A 19,285-nucleotide genomic window follows, 5' to 3' on the forward strand; every position below is an offset into this window, starting at 1 on the left:
GTTCCATGTTAACATTATAATATTTTGGGTATATCCTATTGAATAAAGTATGCTATTGAAATTGATTTTACCTGTTTCCTTTTACCTACAGACAAAACAATTTAAAATTTCACAGATAGGACTTTTACTTCTGGGAAGTAGGTATAGACGCAGTTTTGTCACCGTCTTCCTAAGGACGACTAGAAACCCTAGGCATTATAGGTGAAACAGTAGAAGACTCCGAATGGTTGAGGGAAATAAAAAGGCTGACCCACCAGAAACCTCAGAACCTGACTTGAGGATGAGTTCTCTGGATTTTCTTCTTGCCTCAGATTATCTCTGACTGGAGCTGTAGAAGCCAGCAACCCAGAAACACCAATGACAGCAGACAAAAAAATCCACAAGAAAAGCACAAGGAAAGGGACAAGCTACAAATACAGAAAACTTTTAGATAATAACTGCAGCCAAAAACCACATTAAAAATCTGGGGATCCCTGGGTGGCGCAGCGGTTTGGCGCCTGCCTTTGGCCCAGGGCGCGATCCTGGAGACCCAGGATCGAATCCCACATCAGGCTCCCGGTGCATGGAGCCTGCTTCTCCCTCTGCCTATGTCTCTGCCTCTCTCTCTCTCTCTCTGTGACTATCATAAATAAATAAAAATTAAAAAAAAAAAAATCTGTACCCATGCCAACAAAGGCCGAGTAGGGAGCCCGGATTTTGACCCTCCTAAGACTCTAACAAGATAAATAACACCCTCCAGAGTGGTATCAGAGAAGGTCCAGTAAGGAACTAGGACTGTATCCCCACTTACTAATTACAATAAGCACTCTCACTCCCATCCAGTTGTGTCCATAAAAACCATAGGAGGAGCCTGGACTTTCACCCCTAATCTGCAAACAAGCTGACCCATCTGTCCCTGTTGCAGTGGGTAAAGACACTCAAGGGAGAGTCAGAACTTCCACCATTCCTGAGAACTAACCACATCCTTGTGCCATAAAACAAGCCTCAACAAGTTGAAATCATATAGTTTGTTCTACAAACACAAAGGAATAAAATTGGAAACCATTAACTGAAAAACAATGGGAAAATCTCCAAATACTCCTAAACAACCTATTTCATAGCATGCATGTCTCATTGAGCATTCTGGAGCCTTTCTGCCTAGGAATTAGCAAGTGAGAAGAATAATCACTGTGGCAGTGTAATTGAATCTCATCAGGTGGAAGTAGGGAGGCTTTTGCCAATTAAGAGGAAAGAGATCTGTTTGGGACCCACATCTTCACTTGGGCACCTCTTCTTACTCCTCAGACCAAATATAACTGGTGGATATGTGGGACAACCTGACATTAGGAGGGCGTGATTGCCAAGATCTCTGACCCCTATGCCATGAGTTTTGGCCAAACTAGAGGTAGCATCCAAGATCAGCTGATTGCTGAAGGGAGGGTGAATTTAGAATGGGTAGTACAAGAGGGAGATGATGGTACCATTTATAGCCTCAAGCCCAACTGTGGTGTTGGGGAAGCACAGCATCTCACTACTGCTTCCTCCAGAGTACTCTTCTAGAAGGAAACTTGGAGCAGCTTCTCTCCAGATCCACCAGGAGAGGTGAAAACCTACAGAATGAAGGGTGAACTGTGGTAGAGGGTAGGTACCCTCCTTTTTCTCTTGGCTTCAGCATATGATTTAAAGATATGGCCTCCCAGAGCTTCTTGCTTCCCAATATGTATTTGATTTCTAGAACTAAAAGGCAGAGGCTTATCTTAAGAGACTGCTTTGTCCTCTTTTCTTAGACACTGGATTTTCCTAGAGAACAAATAGACATGAGTTCAAGAACTGAAAAGACCTGATCTTCCTTTTGACTCATGCTCATTAAACTGGAATAAAGCATGGTGATATCCAATAATTTTATGGTAATACCAACTATTTTTCCTGGGCTCGCTATATTCAGAAAAGTAGAATTGCACCTTGTGGAATTCTGAGATGGAGATTGTTCTGGAAGGTACTCTTTTTTTATTTTTAAGATTTTATTTATTTATTCATGAGAGACACACAGAGAGAGGCAGAGACACAGGCAGAGGGAAAAGCAGGCTCTCTGCGAGGAGCCCGATGTGGGACTCAATTCCAGGATCCCAGGATCATGACCTGAGCCGAAGGCAGACACAACCACTGAGGTACCCAGGTGCCCCCTGGAAGGTACTTTTAACTAGGACATTTACTTCATGTTTTTGGTATAACTTCATTTGGTATAACGGTAGCATAAAAAGTAATAGTGAAAAAGGTAGATAGTGTTTCCAGGTGTCAGATATTTGTACAGGACAGTATTCCTATTCTCCCCATTTAGGTGCAGAATTTCATACCTATCCTGTCAGTTTCCCGGGTCTCCTAACAAAATAGAAGGTTATCACTAGTCCTCAATGTATGATTTGCTCTCAACATTTTCTGAGGTGTCATTTGGAGATAGACCACAATTTTCAGGGGAATAATTCATACTACACAGACAATATCACAACAGCATTCTAGAGCCCAGATGGTATTCATTATAATGTGTAAGGTAAGGCCCTCATTGGCTTGAGCGACTTTTCTGACACACGAGCTAGGGCCTGCGCTATGAAGGGGAGGACTGGAAATCGATTGAGATTCTGTGTCTCACTGTGTCCATCTTGCTCCTCACTCATCCTCTGTTTTCTCTTCTCCTTCTTCTCACTTTCCCTCAACCTACTTCTCCTCTCATTCTTTCTCCTCTCATCTCTGTCTCCCTCCTCTCTTCCCTGCTTCTGTTTCTTCCTTTCATCTCTGACTTAAACCTTTGAAAAAAAAAAAAAGTTAGCTTAATCTGAAGCCAATCTGTCTTATTTATTTCTCTAGCCCAAAGAACTTATAATATAGGCTAAGTATGGACCACCTTTTCATAGTTGTTTTAAGAAAACTGTCTTCTACTAGAAATAACTTATACCTTCATGTCGAGAGACAGCAAGCAGTGGTCTAAATGACATATCTTTTTTGACTTCTTTCATTTCAGGACATTTTGTAAAATTCTGAGGCCTACTAGAAAGAAGCAAAATATAAGATATCTAATGTCATAAAGCTCTATTTCATAAAACTAAGATACGTTCACAAAGAAATGTCCACTCAAGTACAAAAATATAAAAAAGCAGAGGAAGGGGGCACCTGGGTGACTCAGTCAGTTAAGCACCTGACTCTTGATCTCAGGGTCATGAGTTCAAGCCTTGCTTGGGCTCCACATCCAGCATGGAGCCTACTTTAAAAAAAGAAAAAGAGAAAGAGCACTTAATTAACATTATCCATAACTGTGAGTGTGAAAAATATGTTACATATATGTTTTATGATATGTGCTAATGGAAATATATCATATCCATAGATTATTAGTACCAAATTCATGTATTACATGAGCTATAGCCTACTATTATATGGTCGGTTAAACTTCCTGGAAATCCAGCCTTCCTCTCCTAGCATCTCCTTTTAGCTTGCCCCTGAGACGAGCTTTTTAAAAAACAGAAGTTTCAATTTCATTCATAGACCTGATAATACCCTTGGTTGACTATATACTAAAGGTAGCATATATTAAAGAGACTATTATGTAGTTGCTATCTCTTAAAATGGTAATATGGAGCCCCTTAACATAAATATCTCCACTATAATATTTGTAAAAATTATAGTGGAGATGTTTATGTCGATAATTTTTGTATATACCGTACCTATAAACTATATTTAATTAAGTATAATTGTATAGTTATGCTACTATACAATATGCCAGTTACATAACATACCTACAATATATACAATAAACTATGTACTAAGAATACACTAATGTGCTTCAAGTTAGAGTAGGGCAGCCCAGGTGGCTCAGCGGTTTAGTGCCGCCTTCAGCCCAGGGTGTGATCCTAGAGACTCGGGATCGAGTCCCACATTGGGCTCCCTGCATGGAGCCTGCTTCTCCCTCTGCCTATCTCTCTCTCTCTCTCTCTCTCTCTGTGTCTCTTATGAATAAATTTTTTAAAAAATTAAATTATATCAGAGTAGGACTATATATGTACATAAATAGTATATATTTTAAGGTTAAAATTAGGTTAATGTTAATTTGTTAAAATTTTAGCCCTTCCTTCATGTTTCTCTGCCTATCCCCAAGTGTGAGGTTAAATAAATATAAAAATAGTACATTAGGTAAGAGTTTAATAATGATAAATAAGAAAATAGTATATATACCATGTTGACAGGCAAAGTTTCAGTCACTAGCTTTTATTATTAATATGAACATCCAAATAAAAGAAATATAATCTCCTTGGATTCTTCTGGGAAAACGAGTAACTTCCAAAATGAGGGCTGAGTGTCCATCTGTGCATATCTTCGCCACAAGGACAAATTGTTGATTTCATACCATGGGCATTATTAAATTCCAAGTCCTGCCAATTCAGCTTTCATACAGAACAGATTAGACTAATTATCATTTGGGGCCAAATTGACACTCTTAATATTAACTCTTATTTACCTGAATAGATAAAATCAAGTATATAGAATACAAAAGCTAGTAAAGTCCAAAACAAAGATAATTGGACCAGAAGATGACATTCCCTGACAAATAAATCCTGGTACCTGCTTCATTTCCAATTTTGCAAGTAAACAGAAACAATACTGGGTGTTTCCGAATCAGCTTTTCTGACACTGAAGAGCCACTGTTGTCATAGTACTCCAAACAAAACTATGGTTGTCTGGATTTGAAATTTTTGACTTCTCTCACAATTTAATTTATTCTAATCACTTTTTTCCTCAAATTTAATTTTTCTACTCTCTGGGTAAAATATGGAAAGAATAGGGGTACTTGGATAACTCAGTCAGTTAAACATCCAACTCTGTGTTTCGGCTCAGGTCATGAGATCCAGCGCCTCATCAGGCTCCACATTCGTCCAGGAGTGTGCCTGAAGATTCTCTCCCTCCGCCCCTCCTCCTACCCAGGCAGCATGTACAGGCACACACACTCTCTCTCTAAAATAAATAAATATTTAATAAATATGGAAAGAATATGGAATAAGTGTCCTATAATGAATCAATTAAGAAATCATTCAATCATTTATTGAGCATCTACTATGTGTCTGATAATCTGGACTTTATTTATTTGGGCAATTATGTTATTCATGAAATCATCCTGTTCTGAAGCCCCATGCTTTTAGCTGTAAGAAGTCCATTATTTTATGACTACCCCTATATTAATAAAAAGTTCTATATATTTTTATATTAAGAAATTATTAACACCCTCACTGAAGTCCCAGGTCTGACTGCATCCCCAAATTTCCACTCCCAAGTAGCCATAGGATCTCCTGTACCACCCTTAAAATAATATAAGGTGAATACTTTTTCTGGTTTATCCTGTTAGAAGGGATAGGGTCAAGTGTTTCTCCTCCCAGGGGATACAATAATGAGTGACAAACCACAAAATTCACCACAACTAACCAAGTTGAACCCAAGATTCCTGCAAGATTTCCTTCCTTCTGTGCTCATCTAACTGATCCTTAATGATGAGTTCCTTGCATCTCCATCTTAGGTCTTATTTTCATCTTATTTTCTCCGCTCTTCTCCCTGCCCCCATCCCAGTTTTTAATCCAAGGACATCAATCCGCTTTTCTCCTATGGGCTTTATGATGATCTGAACATAAACAATTCAAATCAGTATTTCAAACTCAGATCCCTCTGCTAAACTGTAAATCACTATATCCAGCTGTTGCTGACATCTGCAGATGGATGCAAATACTTCAAATACAGCGACATTTGCAAAATTAGTATCTTCTCTATTCCTTAAATAGTATATCATTAAATTGTACCACTGTCCTAAAAAAATGTTTCAGCCCAAAACACAGGACTTTTTTATTCATATTTCCACAGCCTCATTGATACTACCTCTTCAATATCACTCACACTTTCCTTGTGCCTAGTCCTAACCACCATTTAAAAAATATTTTTTCATATTTCAACGGTTTCTAGTATCTCCTTTTACACAATCTATTTTCATGATGTAACAAGAATGTTCTATTTAAAACACAATCTGATTTTATATTTCTGCCAAATATCATATAGAAGTTGTCCAAGTCCCACTGGCTTCAGAAGTCCAAGTGGTCTTGAACAAGGTTTTATCAGACTTGTCTTTGTTCATCTACCTAGAGCCTTCTTCTATCACTCTTCTGTTTGTTCTCAATATTTATTCACATCCAGCTCTTTCCATATCTTAGAATTTCTGGGACTGTTCTCAATTCCATGACTGGGAACCATCTAAAACATCTGCCTAGAACAGTCATTCTCAACTACCACTCCTTCTTTCTCATCTCAACCCAGGTGTTACTTAGGATATTGTTTCTATCTCTGACAACTATAAATCTCCAGGATATACATTCACCTAACACCCTGTAGGTACATTCTGGAAAGATTTTGCACTAGACTATATCTCTACTATAGCAGACTGCTTAACCACATTAGTAAGAACACTTCTGAGGGAAGCAGGATACAATACCTATTTCTGTGTTAAACTCTGAGAGCAAGTGACCCAAATATGCCAGATGCCATATTTCTTTCAATATAAAAGCTATTACCTCCTTGGATAAGCATATGCAAGCTGGGAGGGTGACTGGACTTTGATGTGCTTTATTACCACTCATCTAACTGTGTCCCAAATGAAAAGATCTTTCTGATTCTTACATCTTGAAATTGAGTCTTGATTGATGCCCTATATTTTTTTTCTTCCTTATAATGAGTTATATCTTGGGACAGACACTTGTGTTGGAGCCACCAAACCTATCATAGTTTGTGTATATTTCTGAATTTCAGTCATGATCAGATCTTTTTTCTTTGTTCTTTTTTAAGATACACCTTGGTATACTTATATAAGTAAGAGCAACAGCGCATGTGGAAAAGGACATTGTTAAATTAATTTTTATCAAATTCTAGCTTCTGTCCAGCAGGGAAGTGCTATTATAGAAAATCCCTAGCAATATGCTAAAAGCTATATTTCTCAAGAGATAAAAATATATGGTGTCAGCCCTTAAGAAGACCATTTTATGTGTCACTTCAAGTGGGCTACTGGAGCCAGTTATTCAATGAAACTCATGTAGGTTTTTCTGTGGGGGAATTTCATAGATGTGATTCCAGTCCATGAGTTGACTTGAGTATGGAAGACTACCTTAGATAATGTAGGTGGATCTGATTCGATCAGTTGCAAACAATATTGAGTATTTTAACTTTCCAGACTCTAAAATAAATAAAGGCAAAGAAAACACGACTTGAACTTCCTATGGAGTAGGTAAACCATTATCTCTGCCACACATCTAGATGATGTCTAGAAACACACAGACAAGTAGAATTGGACATGTTAGTATTAAGTGAACTTCTGTGATTGTGAGATAAGAAAAAGACCAAATATGCTAAAATAATAACTTAGGCAAAGAACAAGGAGTGCCAAAGCAAAATGGAAAGGAGTCATCAAAAATATATTGTCACAATAGAGTGATGTCAAAGAGGCCAAAAAGAAAGGAGTTTCATAAAAGAAGTGTACAGGAAATTTATTCATGAAAAATATCGAAATGTGAACATTAGATTTGTAAACTAGGGGGTCAATTTGCCAAAAGATTTTCCTTTGAGTATTTGTCATGCAATAACATTTTTGACTGATTAGTACAGTTACCATGTTCAGTGATAAGAATACAGTAGTGAAGAAATCATATTGCCTCCCGGCCCCATAAAAAATGTATATTAAAGGAGGAGAACAAATAAATATGTTTAAAAAATTAAAGGAAACAATGAATAAAATAAAATACAAATCGACCAATGAAGCAAGGAAACCAGAGAAGGGGACACCATTTAGGTTGGGTTCTCATGGATGGTTCCTCTGATGAGATCCAAAGAAAAGGAAATGATACGTGAAATAGGGTGGGAAGGAAGAGATCCTCTTGCTGAGGAAGTGGCAGATGAAAATTCCATAAGGTGAGAAAGTCATGATGTGCTTGAGAAGCTAAATTTCAAGGTGGTTAGAGCATAATGAATAAGACAGAGGAGGAGAAAGGATAAGGTTGAAGAGACAGGCTTGGGCTGTATCAGGCCAAATTTCTTAGGCCATGAAAAGGAGTGGATTTTATTCCATGTAAAATTTTGATGAGTGTTAACTGGAAGCAACCACATGATATGACTTACATTAAATTATCACTTTTGGAGGAAGATATGTTTGAAAAGGGATAAAAATGGAAGAACAACAACAACAAAAAAGAAAGACAAAGACGACAATGAATCCCAGTAAAAAGGCTCTCTGTGTAGTAGTGAAAGAGGATGGTAGGTTGGAATCGGCTGGTGGTAGTGACCATGGCAAGATGCCGGTAGAGTTGAGGTATGTATTTAACAAACAAGGAACTAAGGATTAAATTAGAGTAAAAATTATGAGTTCTCCTCTTACAGTAGTAGGTTCCCTGGAAGGAGACTCTGACATAAAAATTTGTATTCAGGCAGTTTGGGGGAAGACTTGGGAATAACACTGCAAGGAAGGAAGTAAAGAAAGCAGGGTGGGACAGAGGGGTGAGTTTAGATGCAGTTGCTGCAGAGGTCACAGCCAATTTCATGGGCGCTCTGCAGCTGGATAACGCTTGGGGTTGTCCAAATGGAGACAATGGGATTGGTACTTGGACCTCGACCTAAATAAGGCGATCCTGTGCAGGGGGGCTAAGACTTGGCATAAGGCAGCTTCTTTGGGAAGGAGTCAATGCACAGAGAGGTATTGTAGATGTCAGCAGCAAATATTCCTAGAAGATAGACTTAAGAGGGTCCAGAAGAAGGGATATGGATAGTGCATCACATTACCTACCATAATGCTGTAAAACATGTATAATCATACACACACACACACACACACACACACACACACACCTGCAGCTAATATAACTAAAGTCTATGTTTTGTTTTGTTTTGTTTTGTTTTGTTTTGTTTTGTTTTCCAAAAAAGTCCAAAGGAAATGTCCTAGGCAAATCTACATGGGTCTCCTCTGAGAGTTCCTTTGTCTAGTGGATATAGGAGGAGTCCCTGGATATATCCTGCATGTCTGTATGAGGAGCAAATTCCTTTGGTCATCTTCTCAGTTGCCTTTTTCTCTTCCTTCTGTAAAATAAGAGTTTATTGGTGTTATCATTCATGGCTACACCTGAAATGAGTATTAGAGAATATACCCTCTCTCAGGCCTTTATAACTTTCAGAACCCAGGTGCTGCTTGGACAAGGCAGAAAGGGAAGGAATGAGGATTGGTTTTAGCCTTGAATTGTCAATCATTTGCCAATATAATTTCTTCAGAAAAAGAGTAGGCATCTGATTTATTCCATTTCAGGCAGTTCCATGTGCCAGTAATCACCTACAAGGTTCTTTCCCAGACAAGGCTCTTAAAATTGCTCTATTTTGCTTCCCCCTCTTACAGTTCTCTCCACAGTTAATGCAGACTATTCTGAGACTATATGGAAGAATAGGGAGAAAGACCTGACTCTGCACCTGACCTTAGGCCTGAGTTGCCTTTTTTTTTTTTTTTTTTTTCTTTTTTTCTTTTTTACTGAAATGCTTTCCTGGGCCCTAGCCATGAAAATCCCTTCTAAATCACCACTCCTACTTTTTAGGATTTATCACCTGTCACCTTTTCCAACCTTGCAAGGCTCTGAATCTTCTGGATCCTTTCATTTCTGCTTGCAAACTGGCCAAATGTTCCTTGGGCTCATCTCTTTCTGCTCAAATGGAGCCAATAACAACCAACCAATAAACATACCTTGAAAGTCTGTCTTCCTACTTTTACCCTAGAGATGCCGGTCTGTATGTTATATGTTCCAGAGGTGGCAGCCTTATCAAACAATTTGCTGTAGACCATTGCCAACCCTCTTGCCAACACCACACAGTGAAGCAAATGCCATATAATTTAGTTCTGTTACCTTTACTGTACTAAAGTAAGTAAAATACATTCTCAAGGGACCAACTTCTATATTAGGGGGAACATTAGCTGCTATGATAAAAAGCACCCAAATCTTAGTGTCTCAGTATACTAAAGGTGTATTCCTTACTCAGTTTGTTTAGACGGAGATCCTGAGGTTCCCGCACATATTATAATTAAAAATTCTAGGAAGTTTCCATTTGGCGGCTAGGGATAAAGTTTGAGGCATTGTAGAAGTCACAATTGGAAAAGGCATCATTACTTCTATTTATATTCAGTTGGCCAGAATTTGTTCTTATGATGTCACATAAATGTAGAAGGGTAAGCTTCTGGGAAGCATAGGCTTCCTGTGTATTTCGAGAAGAACAAAAAGATTGGTAGGCACGTGGCACTAGAGGCATGCTGGAGAAATAACTGATGTGGTTTTGTTTTGGTGGATTGCGTATGTATGCGGATGTGTTGATGTGCTGTGCAAAGATTAGGAGATCCTGAGGCAAAAGGAGTGTTAAGAGAAACCAAAGGCATCTTATGGATTATGGTAATATGGTGTATTAATGGTTTCAACATCTTCGAGGGTTGGCACCGGGAATATTTGAATGGATCACCTGAAGGAACAGGGACCAGTGATAAGAGAGCTACATTTTGAAATCAAAAGTTCAGAGTTAATGCAAGTTCTACAAGTATGAAAAGGCCTAATTATGGTGCATTAAGAAATAAATAGTTGGTGAGTATGTAATGATCATCACTATAGATGAAGTTTCAGGAAGTTTAACAGAGAAAGAAGAGGTAATATGGGCAAAAACCAAGGTCCATGTTTCTCAGTTTTTTATACCCACACATTTTCTGAAATCCTCTTCTTTAAGTGTGTCACTATATATTATATATGACTTGATACATATATAAATTATGTTGTTATAACAATGTCTATCATTAGGACACTGAACTAGAGGTTCATGTCATAAAATATACAGTAGGGTACAACTAGACCTATCTCATTATAGAGATACTGAAATATGAAGCAAAATTTAAATAAAATAAGCTTCATATTACAAATATATAAGAGAACACGATTCAAGCATAAAGCTAATTGAATAAGGTGATGCCTGGGATGCTTCCCTTGACACCATAAGTTACAATTTTGGAAAAGTGCTATATTGTAATCAGTGATCTACCAGTAAATGTTTAACAACTTCTCTTTCCTTGGAGGAGGCAGTGTTAGGGGTAAAAGCAAATCATTTTGTAATTTCTCTTTTATCTTTCAAGTACATACTTCCACCACAGACTATTTCAAGCTCTGGACATGACATCACTGAAGGCAGAGTTTAGAAGAGATGGGCACAACAACAGTTGGCTTTTGCAAGAGCCAACTCCAGAATATTCTTGGTTGTAATTATGGTGAACTAGTTTAGTGCTGCTTTGGATCTCTTAGCACCTTGAAAATGTTAGCCAGATTTTAGGCATTTAGTTATGTCCCAAATGCAAACTGTTTCAAAGACAGTGGTCCTCCACAAATTTTTTGTTTTGTTTAATGGTAGAAAGGTTTAGAGAAAAAAAAGCACATTACATAGGCAGCCTTGAGGAAATAAGAAATGTTGAAAAGAGGTACAGAGAACAACTTAGTCTTGATCAAAGGAGAAAAATGTCTTTGTCCTTTGAGGTCAGAAGTGAAATAATGATGCATATGGATTTATATGTGTGATAGGAACTTGAGGGACTCCATGCCTGATAGTTCTTTTGTACCCATCAAAGAAGAAACAGGCCACATGCTATCAGGGTTGGAGCTGATCACAGCCTACTTCTCTAGTTTCATCAACCAACCTTCTCCCACTTGTTCATTTTTATCACATACTATTTTTTTTAATCTGGTTACCAAAAGCAGTTAGAACTTCTCTGGGTGGAAACCCTTTACACATTCTATTCCTTGGGCAAGGGTCATTGTCCCATCCATCTCTGTTGGGAGAACTTCTACCCAATATTGTGGTTCTGTTTAAATATTACCTCTAAGAAGCATTCTCTGGCTTCCCTTTCAAATTAGATTTTCCCACTGTGTTACCTCATTAGATCTTATATTTTTAATAATACTTATTTCCTAATTTTATGTTTATTTCTGCCCCCATTATTTTTTTCTACATAAGGTAAACCATGAGAGCAAGTGATACACATTATCTTGCATATCACCCTCTCCTCGGTGTCTGGACTTAACTAATATTTAATCAATGAATACATGAATAAATGAATGAGTGAATATACAACTAAAGGAACAATGAAGGCTACCTAGCATAATTTAGAACTTCAACAGAGTTATCAAAAGAGGAAACTTATCAAGAGTGAGAAAGAAAATCTCATAGGGAAGTCTTACAAATAAATGCCACTAAAATTTTGATAGACATGTTTGTGTGTAGGACAATTCAGTATGTACTTATTACCATGTATCTTCAGACTTTTCTCAAATTTGTGATTGTCAAAAGAGAGGAAGTATTGATCTCATCAAAGCTAGTCTCCAAATGCATCTGTGAAGGATAGACATGAGAGAGTCCATCTCAGAGACTGTGATGGATTGGATTCTCTTAAAATACAGACATATTAGATGCCTTCCAGGCATAACTAAAAGGCAAGTGGAGTTCAGAGGGAAAAGATAAACAGAATAAACACACAGAAACAGGAATCTCCTAGTTCATCTCAAACATTTTTTTCCTACTTTTTAACCTCATTAGACAATGACAAATGGAACAAAGATGAAAAGGAGGCAGTGGTGGGCATAATCAACATCAGATGAGCATTCTGAACTCCATTCTCATTTTGTGTGACTAGTTTCATAATGTAAGAAAGACCTATTAATGACAATGACGATGATGATTATAAAAGTTAACCCTGCACAGTACTCACTGTGAGCTTGTACTGTCCAAAGTGGTTTCCATTGCAATAATCCATTCAAGTGTCTCAACATCATGAGTTACGTATTATTTTATTATATTATTATATTTATAAATAATATATATAGTATTTTATTATTTTAATAATAAAATATTTTATTTTACTTTATTATTTTATAATAAATTATGAGGTAATTTATTATTTTTTAATAGTAAAGAGTTATTATCTTTGTTTTACATGGTGGAAACTGGATTACTAATACTATATAAATATTAGATTTATTCTATGTATAGTAAAATTAATAAAATTTTGATAAAGTTGAGCTTTGGATCTTGAACAAATATGTATGTCTAAATGGCAAAAATGTTTAAATGGCATTTAAACAAAAATAGATCAAATATAATGAAACTGAAAAGTGTATTCTGATTCCCTTTACCCAGGACATCATGGAATCATTAATAGTCATAGTCACTTCAAAATCTTATTTTGAAAAGACCATAAATGTTAAAACGCTGTACTTCTAAGCTCTCAGAGAAAAAGCTATTTAACCTTCTAAATCAATGCCAAAACTTTCTGTAGTAGTGGGCATTGGCACATCTTTTTTTGTGAATGTATAAAATCAAAGAATCTTGGAACCTGGGATAATTCTGCTTTATAAGGTTTTAAAGGTTAAAGACATAGAATGATTTAAGTATTTAGAAGAGTAAAGGAGTGTTTTCTGAAGCAAAGAAATCACTCTAAGTTATTCAAAGGCTTCCTTTTCCTCAGGGCAGCTTAAATAATTGGATTCATGGGTATCTGAATCACCGGCAGGGGGTAGAGAGGAACTAATGTTACTTTTTTATATTCATCCTAAAATATTTGCTCCACTTTATTATGTCATTTAAAAATAAATTCTTTGATAGAATTAAATACTAAATATGCAAAATAGTCTCAGGCAAACTATTTTTACAATAATGTAGAGGAAATTACATAAACTTCCTGCAACATAAACTATAAATTTAAGCCAGGTTAGTAGTTAACCTTGATTATTTAGGACAATTTATTTATAATCATCTATACATTTAACTCATCTTTAAGAGACTGATATTACCATTTAATAAGACAAATGCCTTATATAACACGATTCTGAATTATTTATTTTGATATATTTTTTTCCCTTTACTACTAACTAGTGAACATTCTAGCTATCATAAGAAATAATAAGGATTGGGTAAACAATTATAATATTAAGGTGAAATATTTACAGAATCAGCTTGACTATCATAGTGTTTTTTTATGTCAATATCAGAATAACAGGAGATAACTATCTAGATTAGTTAATTCATATAATATAAATTTTTGTACAAAGCTTGAAGTTAGGTTAACATATTAGAGATTGTTGATGAGATTAAATACATAAAAAGAAATAATTCTATATCAAAGATGTAATCTAATGTAAAGATGTAGTTTTTCCCAGTGGAAAGAAATTCTTATTTATAAGCTTAGTGAAATAATAGTGGGCACTAATACTTAAACAGAGAAAGACAAGTTAAATCAATAAAAACTTTAAAAAAAAAAGATAACTGATGGGCACCTGGGTAGCTCAGTAAGGGGTCTGCCTCTTGGTTTCGGCTCAGGTCATGATCTCTGAGTAGTGTGAATGAGCCTTACATCATGCTCCCTGCCTATTATATCCCTCTGCTCCTCCTTCTTTTTGTGCTCTCTCTCTAAAATAAATAAAAATTAAAAAAAAAAGATGACCGAACAACAAAAGCATCAAAGGACGAAACCCTTAAACTAGTGCCAATGCCATCTATTTTCTAAAAAATTTTATTTAAATTTTAGTCAACATATAGTGCAACATTGGTTTCAAAAGTAGAATTCAGTGATTCATCACTTCCATACAACACCCAGTGCTCATCACAAGTGGCCTCCTTAATCCCCATCACCCATCTAGTCCAACCCCCACCCACCTCTCTCCATGAATACTGCTTGTTCTCTATAATTAATAGTCTCTTATAATTTGTTTCCCTTTCTCCTTTTTCTCCCTTCTCATATATTCATTTGTCTTGTTTCTTAAATTCTACATATGAGTGAAATCTTTTCGATATCATCTAATTTTAACAGTGAAAAACAAAGTATTTGCAAGGATCATAGGAAGCAGCATTAATGCTTATGCCCAGATCCCTGAAATGACCATCTTCCTAACTATTGATAGAATATATGTAGCTACCAGAACTTGAAATATATAATACTGTGCTTATCTAGTTGGTAATTTGATAATAAGAGTAGCTCTGAAAACAACTGGTCATATTATTGAGAAAATATTGGGTATACAAGCATTTATATGCTGCTTCTTAGGTTATAAATCAGAAGAATACATCCATTTCCTGCTCAGTTGGTCACACCAAGCCAAGTGAGAATAAAATCCTTGTAATAAGACGAGTGAAATATCTCTATGTCCTTTTACTCTGAAAATGCCAGAATGGTCACTATTATTCACAGAATCTTACTTATAATACTGAACCTCACCAAAAATCTCGATATCACACAAAGATGTGGCTGCAGCAAAGATTAAATTTTCTCAGCCACTTTATGGTTTATAAAATGGATTTTATTGGATTTGGAGTATTAACAGATATAATACATGTAAAATCTCTGCATATTATACATCAATATATGTAGATATAGTATTACTGATTAGGATAAATAGATGGTTCTAACCTCAAAGTATTAAATATTTTCTATAAATATTAAAAAAACAAAAGGAAAAGACCAAGGACTCTGATTATAAAGCAGAAGAACTATTACCGAGGCCTTTCCAAATATGACTTAATATTTACTCTACTGACTATGCAATAAACATTTTTATGATTTTTTATATAAAAGAAAATTGTGGGTTCGGCACAATATTATAAAGATTAATGTATATAATGTAAAATTTGCAAATAGTTGTGTATTTCTCACTCATTGGCATTTAATATATTTTAAAAAGGTTTAGAAGTGAATTGGGGATCATTTCACATTTCCAAATCACTTTACTGTGTTAAGTATATAGCTTATTCTCTTGATTACAAACTTAAACAAATAGAAAATTAGATAACACCTAACCTAACCAAGGTGAATAGAATAAGTAGAATTATTTTTACATTAAGAAAGAAATATAATCTAAAGCTAAGTCACTAATAGATGATTTAGAAATTATTAATTTAAAAAGACAATTAAAAAGCATTAAAATTTAAAGCCACATGTTTACCAGAAGACGTCTTAATTATCCAAAGACACTGAGGTTCTTTAATAACAGAAAAACAAGGGATCCCTGGGTGGCGCAGCGGTTTGGCACCTGCCTTTGGCCCAGGGCGCGATCCTGGAGACCCGGGATCGAGTCCCACATCGGGCTCCCGATGCATGGAGCCTGCTTCTCCCTCTGCCCGTGTCTCTGCCTCTCTCTCTCTCTCTGTGACTATCATAAATTTAAAAAATTAAAAAAAAAAAAAAGAAAAACAATAAATGGCACAGTTTCTTTTCACAGTGAGTACAAACACACAATAAATGTCCTGGATGGGGGCTTTAATGTAACCCTATTAGGACATTGAGCAGGGTAATATCAGAATAGATCAGGAACTCCTTTGAAATGCGCTATCTAACTATAATGGTTGCTCATCCTGTTTGTATGTTAAATTGTAAGAATTTCCTGAGGAGACAAAATTCAAGATTTGAGCTGACATAGATTGAAATTTGATGCAGAGATTAAACAAGCAAATCCTTTTGGCATATCCTAAGGGAATATGAATTTGGTTTTTAATAGGAAGAAGTCAAAGTATTTGAGGATCATCCAGGGAATAAGCTTGGTAGAGAAAGAAATTGTAAAGCTCAATATTCTATGATATAACTTGTGCACTTCTAAAAATGTGAGAACTATGAACTTGAACTTCTTGAGATAAAGCACTATAAAAAAATCAATAAGTACAAGTCAAATATAATTGTAACCCAAGGGATTCTGGGGGAAAAATAGAAAGTCCACTCTGTTCAAGATTCCAACTATTAATTTGAAAATCATAATAGTAGTTGGCAACAACAGTTAAAAGGAAATGATGTCAAACTCAACAGCTCAGAGTACCACTGTGAGCTGAAGTTAAACTCAGGAGGTTGGGTAGGAACTTGTAATATATGTGGGAAACCAAAATGCCTACAACAGAAAATATAAGCTACTTTGAAATCTGTGAGAGATTTTATTAAAAAGGACTTAGGTCAGGTGAGAACCTAGAAATATGATGGAAAAAGTCAAAGATCAAAAAGTATTGGGATCCCTGGGTGGCGCAGCGGTTTGGCGCCTGCCTTTGGCCCAGGGCGCGATCCTGGAGACCTGGGATCGAATCCCACATCAGGCTCCCGGTGCATGGAGCCTGCTTCTCCCTCTGCCTATGTCTCTGCCTCTCTCTCTCTCTGTGTGTGACTATCATAAATAAGAAAAAAAAAAGTATTATTATTATTTTTTAAATTGCCTTTTTTACCCACACCCAGGTCTTGAATATGTAAAAGTTACCCAAGAAGAAATTACACAAGACTTAGAAAAAAAAACTATAGCTTAAATATTCTAATTTCATATTTTCCATAAAAACATTAGTAAAAATGGTAATTATTACTCAGAGTTCTATTCTCAAGATGTGGCAATTCAAAACACTTGTAGATACACAGCCAAGAACTGGAATTTTAAAAAAGAATTTATTTGAAATCATTATAAATAATAAAATAACACCAGAACTTTCTAAAACAGAAAATAAGAAGGAAAAGAACAATAAAACCTTTGTGAATAATATCTGTTGCTGGATATTCACTGTTAGGTGCTAAATTATATGCCCTCCAAAATTCGTAGGTTGAAGCTCAAACATCTAGTACCTCAGAATGTGAGTGTATTTGGAAAAAGGGCCTTTAAAGAAGTGATTGAGTTAAAATGAGACCATAAAGACACCAGAGATGCATGTGAGAACACAAGAAGGGAGTGGCCAACTGCAGGCCAAACAGGCCTCAGAAGAAACCAAACCTGCTGACATCTGGAGCTTGGACTTTGGCCTTCTGAATGGTAGGAAAATAAATTTCTGTTGTTGAGCCACCCAGCCTATAGCATTTTGTTATGGAAGCTCCAGCAAACTAATGCATAAGAGTACAGTTGATTCTTGTTACTCACAGAGATTATACTCTATAAAGTTGCTGTAAACACTGAATTAGAGAATACTGGACCATTATTCTTAGGGGGCTTATGGGGTAATTTTCCTGCAAGCCTCTATCATTGTATTTTTATCAACTGATCACCATATAACATTTACATAGGTTTCTGTTTAAATACACCTGTTTTAATATTATTGTTGATTCTTTAACGATAAACTCATGGCCGACAGCTCACTATAACTCATGCCCAGATAAAGCTCATCTAACATGGCCATCTAACATCTAACATGGCACATCACCGCAGTCTTGCACTTAGGAATACTGGACAGCACTTCAGCATTATGGTTTGTGGCATTTCACAGTGAAATCACCAACAAAAAGCAAATAAATATGAAAAATATAGCACTAAATAGACCATGAAAAGGACACTTGTTTACAGTATGAAAGCTGAGACAGGATTGCAGAGCTTTACCTTGTTTAGTCTCAGCTGGCAATGTGCACACTGGATGACAAATGTTTTGCCTCTCTATACATACTCAAAATGCCATGAAAGTGCCAAAAATATTAATTTGGGGGATACAAATAAATTTTGGAGAGTAAGAAAATTCCCCAATACGGACTCCATTAACATGAAGATCAAATAGATCAAGGGATTTTTCTCTTTCAAGGCCAACTTTGCAGTCTAACACCTGTCATCCATGTCATCTAATGTGTACTCAGGAACCCATCTCCCCCCACTGAGCTGACAGCAAAAGTAAATGTTCTACTTAAAAGACAACTAGTAAGGAAATGTCACAAGACTTCTGGGAAAGATGATGGAGTAGAAGAACCCTAAGGCTCACCTCATTCACAGATCCAACTAGATACCAGCCCCATTAGTATAAAAAAAATTAAGGGGATCCCTGGGTGGTGCAGCGGTTTGGCGCCTGCCTTTGGCCCAGGGCGCGATCCTGGAGACCCGGGATCGAATCCCACATCGGGCTCCCGGTGCATGGAGCCTGCTTCTCCCTCTGACTGTGTCTCTGCCTCTCTCTCTCTCTCTCTCTCTCTCTCTGACTATCATAAATAAATTTAAAAAAAAAATTAAGAAAAAAAAAACCCCAAAGACTAGCAGAACAGACTCTCTATAGAAAAATGTAGAGAAGAGGCTACTCAAAGAAGGTAGAAGGACAGAGACACATTTGGGATCCAAGTGACCCAGAGAACTGTCTCTGGGAGGGAGAGCCACCAAGGACACCATGAGTGGAGAGAAGCAGACTCCACACTAAGCACAGGGGACCTCACTGGGAAGATGAATCCTTATAACATTTGGCTTTAAAACAAGAGGGCTCTAGT

Source organism: Canis lupus, chromosome 15 (assembly GCF_048164855.1).
Source record: "Canis lupus baileyi chromosome 15, mCanLup2.hap1, whole genome shotgun sequence".
Taxonomy (NCBI): Eukaryota; Metazoa; Chordata; class Mammalia; order Carnivora; family Canidae; genus Canis; species Canis lupus.